Source organism: Halyomorpha halys, unplaced genomic scaffold (genome assembly GCF_000696795.3).
Source record: "Halyomorpha halys isolate HHAL.00 unplaced genomic scaffold, Hhal_1.1 Scaffold292.1, whole genome shotgun sequence".
NCBI classification, from domain to species: domain Eukaryota; kingdom Metazoa; phylum Arthropoda; class Insecta; order Hemiptera; family Pentatomidae; genus Halyomorpha; species Halyomorpha halys.
Window position 1 is genome coordinate 205,902 of NW_027107421.1, and position 12,640 is coordinate 218,541.

Here is a 12,640-nt window from a genome sequence, read left to right on the forward strand (position 1 = left end):
CATTCCTGACAATCCTCCGAGGCATCTGAAAAAAAGATGGCCATGGGACCTTCTAATGTAAAAACCTGATTAGTGTGCAACCAATGGGTAGTTTCTCACTATATGTCTGTATCATGCCATTATGATCTTACGTCAAATTCACTGGATGATTATTATGCACAGTTGTAAATGTCAATAAATAAATTTAAAAAAAAAAATTGTAGGTACTAAATTTTTCAAGGTGAAGGATAATTTGTTAAAATTAAAAGGCAAAATCATTTTACCAATTATAAGTAATAAAAAAATTCTGCAGTTTGGCTAACTGCTAACACCATCTTCAGGAACAAACATTTCAGTTGCAAATTTCAGCACAATCTCATAAACTCAAATTTTCAAATAGATGAGCTTATCAAAGGATTTTAAGATGGCTGTGATTATACTCGTTAGACCGCCACTGTTCTCGATCTCTTGGTGGAGGTGTTTTACCTTGCACAAACGGTCAATGTATTCGTGGCACGAAATCCATAGTTGGCTTCGAGGTCTTCTACTCGTTAGGGGCGTAGTCCATTGTCTTCAGCGGATCTGGGTAATACTCCATCCTGACGACATGGCCTAACAACTTCAGCAAGCCTTTGGGACCTCCTTCGAGAAGAATTCTAGTTCTTCCCTGATCCTTCCCGCAGTCCTTCAGAGAAACCTCAGCTTACATCTGTTCCTCTTATTTCCTATTTGTTTGTTAATATCCAGTTTTTAGCTAAATATAAGAGATGGGACGAATACACTGATTTAAAAAGGAGCAAATTCCAATTAAATGGTAATATAAATGAAATGAAATGTTATTCGTATCAACAATTTTTATCTATGTTATATATGTACATTTACATTTCTTGTAATCATATTTACCACATAATTGTCATATTTTCAATTTCCCAATTAAAATAATGGCATTGTAATATTAATTTATTAAAACTGTTGAGGTAAAAAAAACATATATAAAATATAACTTATTCTCATTGTCATTTGACATGATAACATGATTTCAATAGGGAAATTGAAAATATTTGGTAGATATGATTACAAGAATTTTAAATATACATATTTCACATAGAAAAAAAGTTTTTGATAACAATAACTTAATTTTAGTATTGCAAAAGTGCATGAGTATGGGACGATTGTCCCAAAACGTTGTAAAATGAAAAATATAGAATAGTTTATATTCATTTTGGAATTGTTTCATACAAAAATTAAAAAAAAAAATTAATATAATCAAACTTGCTAAAAAAAAAAATCCAGAAATGTAATTATAAACATAAAGATTTGAAAATATTTAGTTGCATGCTAAAAATACTCAGATATAATTATACTTAAATTTTAAACAAACACGAGTGAGTAATGAGAGTACTCCAGTTAAATGGAATTAATCTTGAACTGGTTGAAACATTCTTGTATCTTGGGGCTCCTCTAGACGAGTCAGGATACAATGACTCAGAAATTCAGGAACGTGTTAATGTTGTGTTGCTGAACGCTTTTTTTGTTTTTGGACACTTAATAAAACCTTTCTAAGCATAAAAGAAGTAAGCAAAAATACCAAAATCAAGGTATAATAGTCCTCTTTTGTACAACTGATCGTATTCCTAGACAATATAATGTCTACAAAAAGCACAAATCTTGGCAATGGGAATTTAAGTTCATTCTACAATATATGTGTATATTGTTTAGTTTTTAAAAAATTACCTCTGTTATTGATTTTAAGCATATTTCATATCATTTTTTCAACTTATATATTTTACATATTTTTCCTATCCATGTTAGGATATTTTATTTATGAGAAAGATAAGGCTAACATATTAAAATAATCATTATATATATTTTTTTTATTTGCACTTGTAAAATAATTACAGTCAAGAAATATGCCGTAATGTTCAGCCATGGCACGGGTAGACAATACCCCCTGGTGCATCCTCACATTTAAGTAGATGATTTGTTTATTTTTAGTCTCTTTTAAAATGAATTTTGAAGCATTGTATAAATATAAAAAATTTATGTATACATTCAGACTTGACCTATAACATAAAATTCCCAACCCTGATTATTATCAACAGGCTATAAGCAACGCCTTGTTAACAAATTGTCATACTAACCAACACGACAGGCCTGTAGTGAAAATTGCAGATCTTACGCCGTAGGGAGTATTTTATAGAATATCCTACTCAGTAAAACACATTATTATAAAGTAAACAAAGAACATTAGAGTAATTGATTTTTTGTCGAATGTTGAAGCTATTATAATATTTTAAAATCCATTAACCAAAACTTCTGTAAGGATACTAGAGGAATTGAAAAGATTTATTGTGACATTATAGAGAAAAAATAAGATTTCCTCTTTGAAGAATGTATTAAATTCTCCTTTCAACATAGCAAATTGTATAATTTATTTGAATTAAATTATATTATTCAGAAGTTAAAAATTTAGTTTATCCTGTCTAAATAGGAATTAAAAACTTTAATTTTTTTAAGAGGAGAAGATAGATGGTCTGGAGTGCGGTTAGTAGAAAAATCAATCAAACAAATTATTATTTGTGCCGACGTTTCGACCTGATTTTCTGGTCTTCATCAGGGCTATAAAAACAAAAAGACAATAACCATCATTCAGAGAGAAAAAATAAATAAATTACAAATAGAATAAATAATAGACTAAAAAATTTGGAAATATACATAATAATGAAATGAAAATATAAATTAATTGATTAATAACTATGGATAAAGACAGTAGTAGATTGATAACATTATTATTTATATACATATATGTGTGAATAATAAATAAATGATACAGTGGATAAGAATGTTATATTGCTGAGTAACATTTAAAACCTTTTAGTTATATAGATGAGTATAAAGAATTAGTTAAATTAATAATGGAGCGTATGAAAAAACAGTATTGTAAAAAAAGAAAGGACAAGGGATAAGAAGAAATATATGGAGAATAGGAGATTATTATATTATTATATATGGAGATTAGAATATTTTTTTTTGTATTTATATGTTTGTAACATAACACAATTATACATTCGTATCTTCAATTATGAAATTCCTAAAGCTTGGATGTACCATCAATTAGGAATCACTTAACACAGAATTTGTTTGTACATTTTAATGCACATATATGTACAAAAAAACTCATATATAAAATTAAGAGTATTAGTCCATAAATAATATTATTCAAACAACTATGATCAAGTACTAATAATTTTGTTTACATATATTAATTTTGCTTAACTAAAAATTTTATAAAAAAGCAAAAGCTCAAATTTTGAAAAAGGAGTTTAAATTTATTTTTTTTAAAACACACTTAATCTATATATACACATTGACATGCTGTATTATACACTGAATACAACAACCACCTTTCTGTTATGTGTTGTATCAGATATTGAGAAATATAAAGTCCTGATAGGGATTCAAATTGGTTTCTGCATCCGGAATTTACACCTCATTAGCAAGGACCTTAATAAATTTGTCCATTAAGAGAGGATTCCGTTACAGAAGGATGTCCGAGGGAGGTTTCACTATATTAGATGTCTTGTCCCTGGGATTAGAATGTTGTCATGATGTTCATAGAATGTGACATGAGTTTGCTCTAAGCCACTTTACAGAAGCTGTTTATAAAGCCAGCTATATGTTACTGACTTATTCAGATATGGAAGGCAGATACGGTGGATATTTGGACGTGTATAGAGATATAGGAACGGTGAGGGGTAAATTAATTTAGTTTATGGACAGGGTGAGGTCAGATGAGAACCCTTCTCAAAGCCCCGCCAATTTAATTACTGGTTTATTCGAGTGATAAAGTGATTAGTCCCCCACCCCCTTCCAGTTCCAGCTCCAGCTCCAGGTTAGTCCAAACAGTTCATATACGTAATTAGTGATGTCTGTCTGTCTGTTTGGGGTCGCTCATCAAAGCGGATCATTCTTTCTGTGGTTAATTTGAAGAACGATTTTCGGCTCCTTAGATGACTGTAATATCTTGAGTGAGCTGTGGAGTTGCAAAAGGAAATAAACCAATTTTTTTTTATATCTAATAATATATATAAATATGTGTGTGTATTCAGATATGCGAAGCTCAACTAAGGTCGAGGGAACTGTTCTGTATTCTTTATATACTTTATATACACGTAATGTATAAATATATACATATACTCTTATCATTTTTATTACTAATAGATTCTTCCTTGTAATAGATAATTTAATTAATTTTAATTAGATATTAAAAATGTTTATTTTTGAAGTTGAGTAGAATTGAGAAAATTTGAGTCTTATTAAAAATTAATTGTGAATATATGGACTTTCATACTGCTTTCCAGAAAATATGAAATGTTACAAGATGGATGGGTTAAGAAAATGATTGAAAATCACTTATTTATTAGCTTTCCATGTTTTAATTATTTATTTTGATAATTTATTATCTGCTTTTACATAAATCCTTATTATTATTAATAGGATATATCTGTCTTTTTTTTATTGTTTTCTTAATGGTTTGTCTCTGTTTGTATAGGGTCTTATCTTTGTTCATATGTAATCCAAATTTTATATTTCTTAAAACATATTGAGATCATTTATCCGTTCTACTGTTCTAATGATTATTATATTATTATAGTAACTTTGATTATTTTGTCTTCATTATTACCATAGAGTTGATATTCTTGTTTGTTTTTTTTAATTGTGAAGTACAATAGGATATATATATTTTTAATTATTAGTGTTAAATGATGTAAAGAGTTAAAAAGAAAAGGGTTAAGTGTAAATCCTGATAAGAGCAAGGTTATGCATATTGGAATAACAGACCAATAGGTCACAATTAACTATCCTTGATAGAATGGTTGAAATGGTGGATAATCTTAATTACCTGGGACTTATCAAAAGTAGAGATGGGTGGATAATCCAGGAGATAATAAATAGAATAAGATAGACCAATGGTGTACTCTAACAAATATCTTCGGCACTGATTGGCTGGCGAGAGGTGAGCAAAGAGAAGAAGCTACGTTCAAGTGAGAATTCTTGCCTGTTCTTCTCTTTGGGTCTACTTACTCCAATACAGGACGAAAATAAAGGAAATAAGAGGAAAATAAAGGTCAAGAAAGAAAAAAAAATAATGAACAAAATAGGAAGCCTACCTCCCCCCCTCACTCTCTCTCACACACACGCACTCTCCCCCCTCTCCCTCGTTCCTTTCATTGACATATTGAGGTTATACGTTCTTATATGACATAAGTAAATGGCCTGAAATTGAAAGATGATTTTTAATAAATTTTGTAAGTCAATAATTTAGGTTGTCTTCTTGATAATAGCTCGGCCGAAACGTTGGGAAATGAAAATATACTTTGTTGAGAGTAAAGTGAATAATTGTAGTTGTGATATTATAAATATCAAGAGTTCATGACGATATTTTGCATTGCATGCGTGTATATTCTTCAAATGCGATATTGAGAAGTTGAAGTTATTTTCTTCCATTCTTACCTCACTGCAGTTCCGGGATTCAGTTCATCAAGTTACCTCATTTTTCGCCTGTGTAATTCAATTTTAATTAAATAAGTAGAATTGAAGGATTTGTAAGGAAAAGTAATATTTTTATTAATTGAATCACAGTATAATGAGCGATATAAGTACTTCCCGCAAATATTTATCCAACAAACTTTTTAAGCATCAGAAGAGTTAAAGCAAATGGGCGAGGCACTTAATACCGACCTCAGGAAGAACTCATCAAAGTAGCATCGAGGAAAAAGAGGAGGGGGGGGGAATCCGATTTAAGAGAAAAATAACTAGATCCTCAAAAGACGGCTGTTAATAAGCGGGTCCCCGGGGGATGAAGGGAAAAAATTTCCCGGGCTTACTCTGGTCGAGGAAAAGCTCTTCCTTAAAACCGAAGCTGAGGAAAAAATATGAGAGCCTCGGATGAAAAATAGCACAAGGGGTCTAATTATGAAGGACTGGGGACGTGGCTTGATGGCAAGGGTTAGGGAGTGAGAGCTGAGGAGCCGAGTGGAAAAATATGAGTGAAAGAAATGATAGGATTAGGAATGGCCTCCCTAACGAGCCTTCATCATCATCAACCGATAACTGGCTCCTTATTGGTGGCTTATGATAATTCCTACCCCCTCCCCTCCCTCCACCCCTGACCTCACCATTATCATATCGAATGATGGATGGGTTCGAGAAAAATCTCGGTGCATTAAACCTTAATTCGCCAGCTTTTAATTCAAGACCTCCTTCCCTCTCGGATACTATTCATTATCCGAACTCTTTGCTTTTATAACCGCGGCTTATTTTTGAATTTATCTTCCTTAGTCCCATTGTACTTCTAGGCCGCTTATTAAGTAAAATATTTCTTTTCTCTTCTTGAACCAGGGTCATCTGGAAGCCATATTAAATTGAATTTTTTATTTATTTCATTTTTACACAATAGATAAGATATATCATAAACCAGTTTAAATACCTTGGGGAGATCATAGACTTTAATGAAGCAGAAAATCAGTAATCAAATAGAAGGAAATCAAAATAAATAAACTAAATTTCAATACGAAAAATACTTATAATAATGAAACTCTGTCCAGGAGAGGCAAGATTATATTTGCACCTAGCAGATGGAAAGCATGGCTTAGTACAAAATATACAATTCATCATTAATATACAATTTCGATTATAAATCGCACAAAAGTAGCCAATAAAAAGAACTATTTAAGGATATTGATGCGAAAAAAAAATTGAAGAAAGAAAAAAACCCCAGATAAGATACCTTTTAAATTTATCCTATTATGTCAAAATATTTTTATATTATATGACTGAGAATTCCGTCAACCATAAAGTTGATAAAAACAGCATCTCCCTTACATATCGACACATTTTGAACATTATAAAATCCTCATAATACTTTTTTTTCCCACTTTTTTCTGCATTTCAGAAACCCATTTTCTTGTCATATCTTTTATTCTTGTTTTTCTAAATTCTCACATTTTTTTTTTTTTTTCATTTTTTATATTCACTATCCTTCCTTTTTCATTTATTTTCATGTATCTATATTTTAATTTATATTCATGTGTTATCTTCTTAAGTGTACTTATATTAATTACTTTATTATTTATTTTTAATTACATTTTGCACTTTTCTGTATCCCCGCTCATTTGGTATATTTTGTTCCTTAATTACTTACACACATTGTATCCCATTATTTTATACTTTACTTTTCCTTTGTTTTTCTATCTGTTTTTATTTTTATTTTTTCATCTCTCTATTTGTACTTTCTTTAATATTTCTTCTCTTATCTATCTGTTACTATTACCCTTTCCATTCACTATTTATAATCTTTAATTTTTCTGATTATATCTTACGTTTTTACATTTTATACCCCTGTTATTTTACACTTATGTTTTTTCATTTTTTCCTTTTTGTAACTATGGTGTTTATATCTTTTTTAGCCCTGACGAAGCCCTGCAACGTGGGGCGAAACGTTGGCTCAATAAATAGTATATTTATCTACTCTTTGAGGTTTTTTTTTACCGCACCCGGACCATATTCCATTCAAAATATTTTTAGTTGTTTTTTATCTGTTTAGCCCTGATGAAGCATTACAAGTTGGGCGAATTGTCGGCAAATAAATTTTTAAACTATTTTTTTTTTCTCGTGACCACACCCCTGACTTTCTTCTTCATAATATTCATAGACATGGTGAAGCTGAAGGTTCGATGCCGATACCACCGATAATCCTCTACCTACATCAGTCCAATGACATCCTTCCAAACCCGAATCCACTAAATTAGTCTTAACGCAATCCTCCCATCTAGGTTTCGTTCAACCCCTCGGTTCAGTGTTTATAAATATTTTAGGGATCCATTCATTACTAAGCCCCACAACCTTACACGCCCTTCTTACTCACAGCCTTAGGGCCCTGTTGTTCTCTTTGTGTAAGAGGCCACGTTTCACATCCGTGAAGAACAGTGAGAAGGAAAATAGTTTTGTAAATTCTAATTTTTAAGTTTTTGGACAGGAGGCGTGAGCCGATCAATTTCGAACTTGAAAAATAACAAACATTTTTGCGCCTTTAATCTAGTTTTTATTTCCTCATTAATTTTCTTTTTGCAAGATAAAATAATAATGAAAAATCATCTTATAATGGATGGACTGTCCGACCCAAGACGGAATATACCGGAACATATTGGGTGTACTTTTTTAAATACAGAAAGAAAAATAAAATAAATTATTTTTTCCAAAGTATTTTTCATTTCAACACTGTCCTCCGGTAGGTTAAGATACACTTGGAACTGAAACGCCAAATCGTATACTCCGGATTAGTTATAAAATCATGAAGAGGTGAAGATAGTTGGCCGAATAAATAAAAGGAGAAGATAGTCAGGGTGCGGTCAGCAGAAAACCACAAATAAACAAAAATGATTTATTTTTGTCGACGTTTCGACCTGATTTTCAGGTCTTCTTCAGGGCTATAAAACAAAAAAGAAATAACAACCATCAATCAGAGATACATAAAAACAAAATAAAAAATAGACTAACAAATTTGCATCTCTGATTAATGGTTGTTATCTCTTTTTTGTTTTATAGCCCTGATTAAGACCTGAAAATCAGGTCGAAACGTCAGGACAAATAAATTATTTTTGTTTATTTATGTTTTTCAGCTGACCGCACCCTCAGACCATCTTCTCCTATCATAAAATCATGAATATGACGTTTCGCTTCTTTACTACAAGCAAATTGTAACATGCGCCATTTCCGAAGCGCGAATATCCTTCACCGACGAACACCAGAAGAGGCAAATTTGGTACACCGTGGGTGGGTAATAACTTGAATTGAGTAGAGTTTATTACGGAGGCAGGGCTGAGATATATTGTGTATCCCGGCTTAGCCAGCTTAGAGACCTTATATATAGCCTCAGGTCTAAGGCAAAGTCATCTTTGTTTATAGTCGCCGTGTGATCCTATCGCAACATATTAGTCAAGCATCTTACTTAATTGTTGCTATAGTCCAGTATGTTCATATTACTACTATTATCGTCAATATTAATTTATACCATTAACCCATCAGAAGAGTTTTTTATAAGAGATTTTATTGATGGAAAATAACCCAAGCTTCCACAGTCGAGAACAATTAATATTAGTGTTCTGAGTACTCATTCACAAATATTTATTGTGTATGTATATATACACTGTGCATACACATACAGAATAATCTAAAGAAAAAAGAAAAGATGGTAAGCTGCTCGCATCACATGAATTTCATTTACTACATTACTTGGAGTTGATTTTTTTTTTATTCTTAATTTTTTTATTTATTGATTAATATTACAATCTGCCACAACGTTGTTGGGCAATAGGCAATAGTGATGACTTATGATTTATAGTGATTCAAACTAAAATAAAAATAAATAAATGAAAAAAAGTAAATAAAAATCTCTCTCTAAATATATAAAAACAGAAGGATAAAAAAAAATGAACATAATCAAACTATATGTATGAAAAAAAAATTGTTATGTACAATATTTACACAATCGACCTGAGGATCCCTGAGCCCACTCTATCCCCCACGTGTGAGGGGTAGAGGAGAGCTCAAAAGATCCCAGCGCATCCCTCTCGGCGCATCACTGGTAGTGAGTCAGTGGAGGCTGAGCAAGTGCGCTAAAGCCGCAAACACTCAACTTGAGTCGAGAATCTGACCATTGCCAGAACTCCAATTTAGCCAAATTGAAGAAAATGTTGCTAATTTGATTTATTGGTTTAAAAAGCTTTTTTTAATACCTTTCTCAGAATGAATTGTCTGACCCATCAAATAAAAAATTATTAGGGTACATAAAATATATTTTCTAGCTTGAAAATTATTTATTTTTCAGTAACATAATGTATGTTTTACCCCAGGAGTAATAAAAAAATGTTGGGCATATCCCAGGAACATCTCAAAGGAGTGTATTTATTTTTCATACACATAGTTTGATTATGTTTTTTATTCTTCTGTTTGTATATATTTTAAAAGAGATTTTATTTATTTTTTTGTACTTTCTATTATTTTTTATTTCTTTCATTTATTTATTTATATTCTTATTTTAGTATGAATGTTTCATGAATGATTCATCACTATTGCCTATTGCCCACAATAGTGTGGCAGATTGTAATGTCTATCAATTAAATAAAGTTTTAAAAAAATTGACTAGATTATTGAAAAATTCAGATTTTTTTTCCTACGTCCTGAAACATTCAAGAACCTCTTAGGAGTGAAAAGAAGGGATAACCATGGTACAACATCATTAATACGCTTTAAATCCTTGATAAAATGTGTACCAATGTCACCTGCATTGGTATATCTCGCTTAATATTTGAAGGAATTTTTTTTTAGTGATGAAAGTGAAGTATAATAGTTAAAATTAAAGTAAAAAATCGTTATTAGAATAGTGCAAACGTATATTACGTATTACGTTTAGCAATAAAAATCAAGAAAAAATGTACCGTAGTGACCCCACTTTACAGTATAAATAATTACCGGGAGGGTGCATTTAATGTATTGGTAAGTGGAAGATCGAGTAAGGTCGGGGTGATTGCAATTGTGCGCCACTCAACCCCTCTCTGATCCCCCTACTCAAAGTATTAACGAAGAAAATGTAATTTTTCATTTACGTGCTGGGATCAACTTTTCCGACTCCCTGTGTACCTTGGGCCCTTAACGAAGCAATTTTTAAATTTTCTCAGTTAATCCCGGTCTTAATTTCCGCTCTTCCTTCCCAGCCTTAACCCTCCGGCCTTTTTTAAAAATGAACTCGTCTTCTGTTTGTAGAGAGCCGCTCCACATTTTTTTTCTTTTCTTTTCCCTCCTCGCGTCTTCATTTGAGAATTAATCCCCGGGAATTATGCGAGGGAGGAGTCTCAAAATAATTGGGGATTACTCAAGGAGAATTGAAGAATTACTCCTAGCCTTCTTTAAAATGTATTCTTTCGGGGGGAGAGTTGATACTCCCGATCGGGGGATATCCTTGTAATTAGCCGGCTACTCAGAAGGGGAATTAAAGTGTAAAAGAAAAAGAAAAAAAAAAGTGGGTACCACCCCAATTAAAAATTCGAAAGGAAATGACGAAAAGAAAAAAAAAAGTACGAGAGAGGCTTATATATTTCATAAGACGCTCCTTTCAACGAAGGGCTTCGGATATCGCCAAAGGGAAAAATTAAAAATTAATGGTTTAATATAGGACTGGAGATTTGATACAGGGAAGGGACTTTGCTCAAATCTTCCTTTCTTCCTCTTATTTTTTTTTTTTCATTTCATCTTTTCATAAAGCTCTCTTGAGCCCAATAAACTAATTGATGAATTTATTAAACAGAATTCCTTACCACTTTAAAATATAATTATTCGAAATAATCCCCGCATTGGCACCCTCTTGAAAATAAATAATAAAATACAAGAGTTATATAGAATAAATAAAATTAATGAAAAATAATCTGAAAAAAAAGGAATTTATTTTATTTTTATTTATCTATTTATTAAAAAAAGTACATCCTATATGTTCCGAACAGATGAAAACATCTTTTGGTCGGTGCCAAAATTAATACATAAATGTAAATAAAATTTGAGTTAGTTATACTTTTGATTATTAGGGCACCTCAAACCCCCTAGTTTCTAATCTTGCATCCTCTTCCATTCCTGACAATCCTACAGGGCGCCTGAAAAGAAGATGGCCACGAGACCAGTTAATGTAAAATGTCATTAGAGTGCTAGCAATGGGTAGTTTCTCTACACGCCTGTAACACTCCACTTTAACTTAGATCAGATTTACTGAATGTATTATAATGCACAGTTGTAAATAGCAATAAATAAATATTTAAAAAAAAAAAAATATTAGGGTACAGTGGTGGAAAGTGTAAAAAAAAAACCTCCAAAATAAAATGTGTCTAATCATGTTGATGAATTTCTTACACTTAAATACCAATAAACGAATTCATCATAATTGGTTCTCCAATCAAACAATATTTGTGAACCATAGACCCAATCTTAAAAAGGTTATTTCGGCTTTGGAAAAAATTGGGTTTTTACTAATTATTGCTATTTTTTTTTTTTAACTATCCAACAAAAAATATTTCGGCCAAATCAATACTAACGAAAGTTAGTGGATGAATTGTATTTTTTTAAAATTAGATATATTTCTTGAAATATTTCTTTTTTACTTCTATCATCACTTCCAATTTAGTACTGGAAAAATTCGTTTTTGCACATTTTTGCACAAAGAAATCAGCTTTATTGACCAATGTGAGGCGACTATTTTTCCGTAAAAGTGTGCATATTGGATCAGCTATTATGTAGGTTTCATTGACATTCATCTTGGAAGTTGTAACAAAAATAAGGCGAGAACAATGATGGAATTAACTACTATGTATCAGAATAACATTTTATTTATAGGATAAAATTATTTCAATAATGGGAAAATTAAGATTTATATTTTTACACTTGAAAATGTTATCAAAATTAAAAATAAAATCAAAATTTAATTCAGCACCTTGGCAACCTCGGTATTAATAATAATTACAAAAGAATTAAACAATTTAGAGTTTTTGCACAATTTGGCAGTTTCCTACCAGTGTGCCGTACAGGCTGCTACAATTAATGTTAGCTTGAACATTAA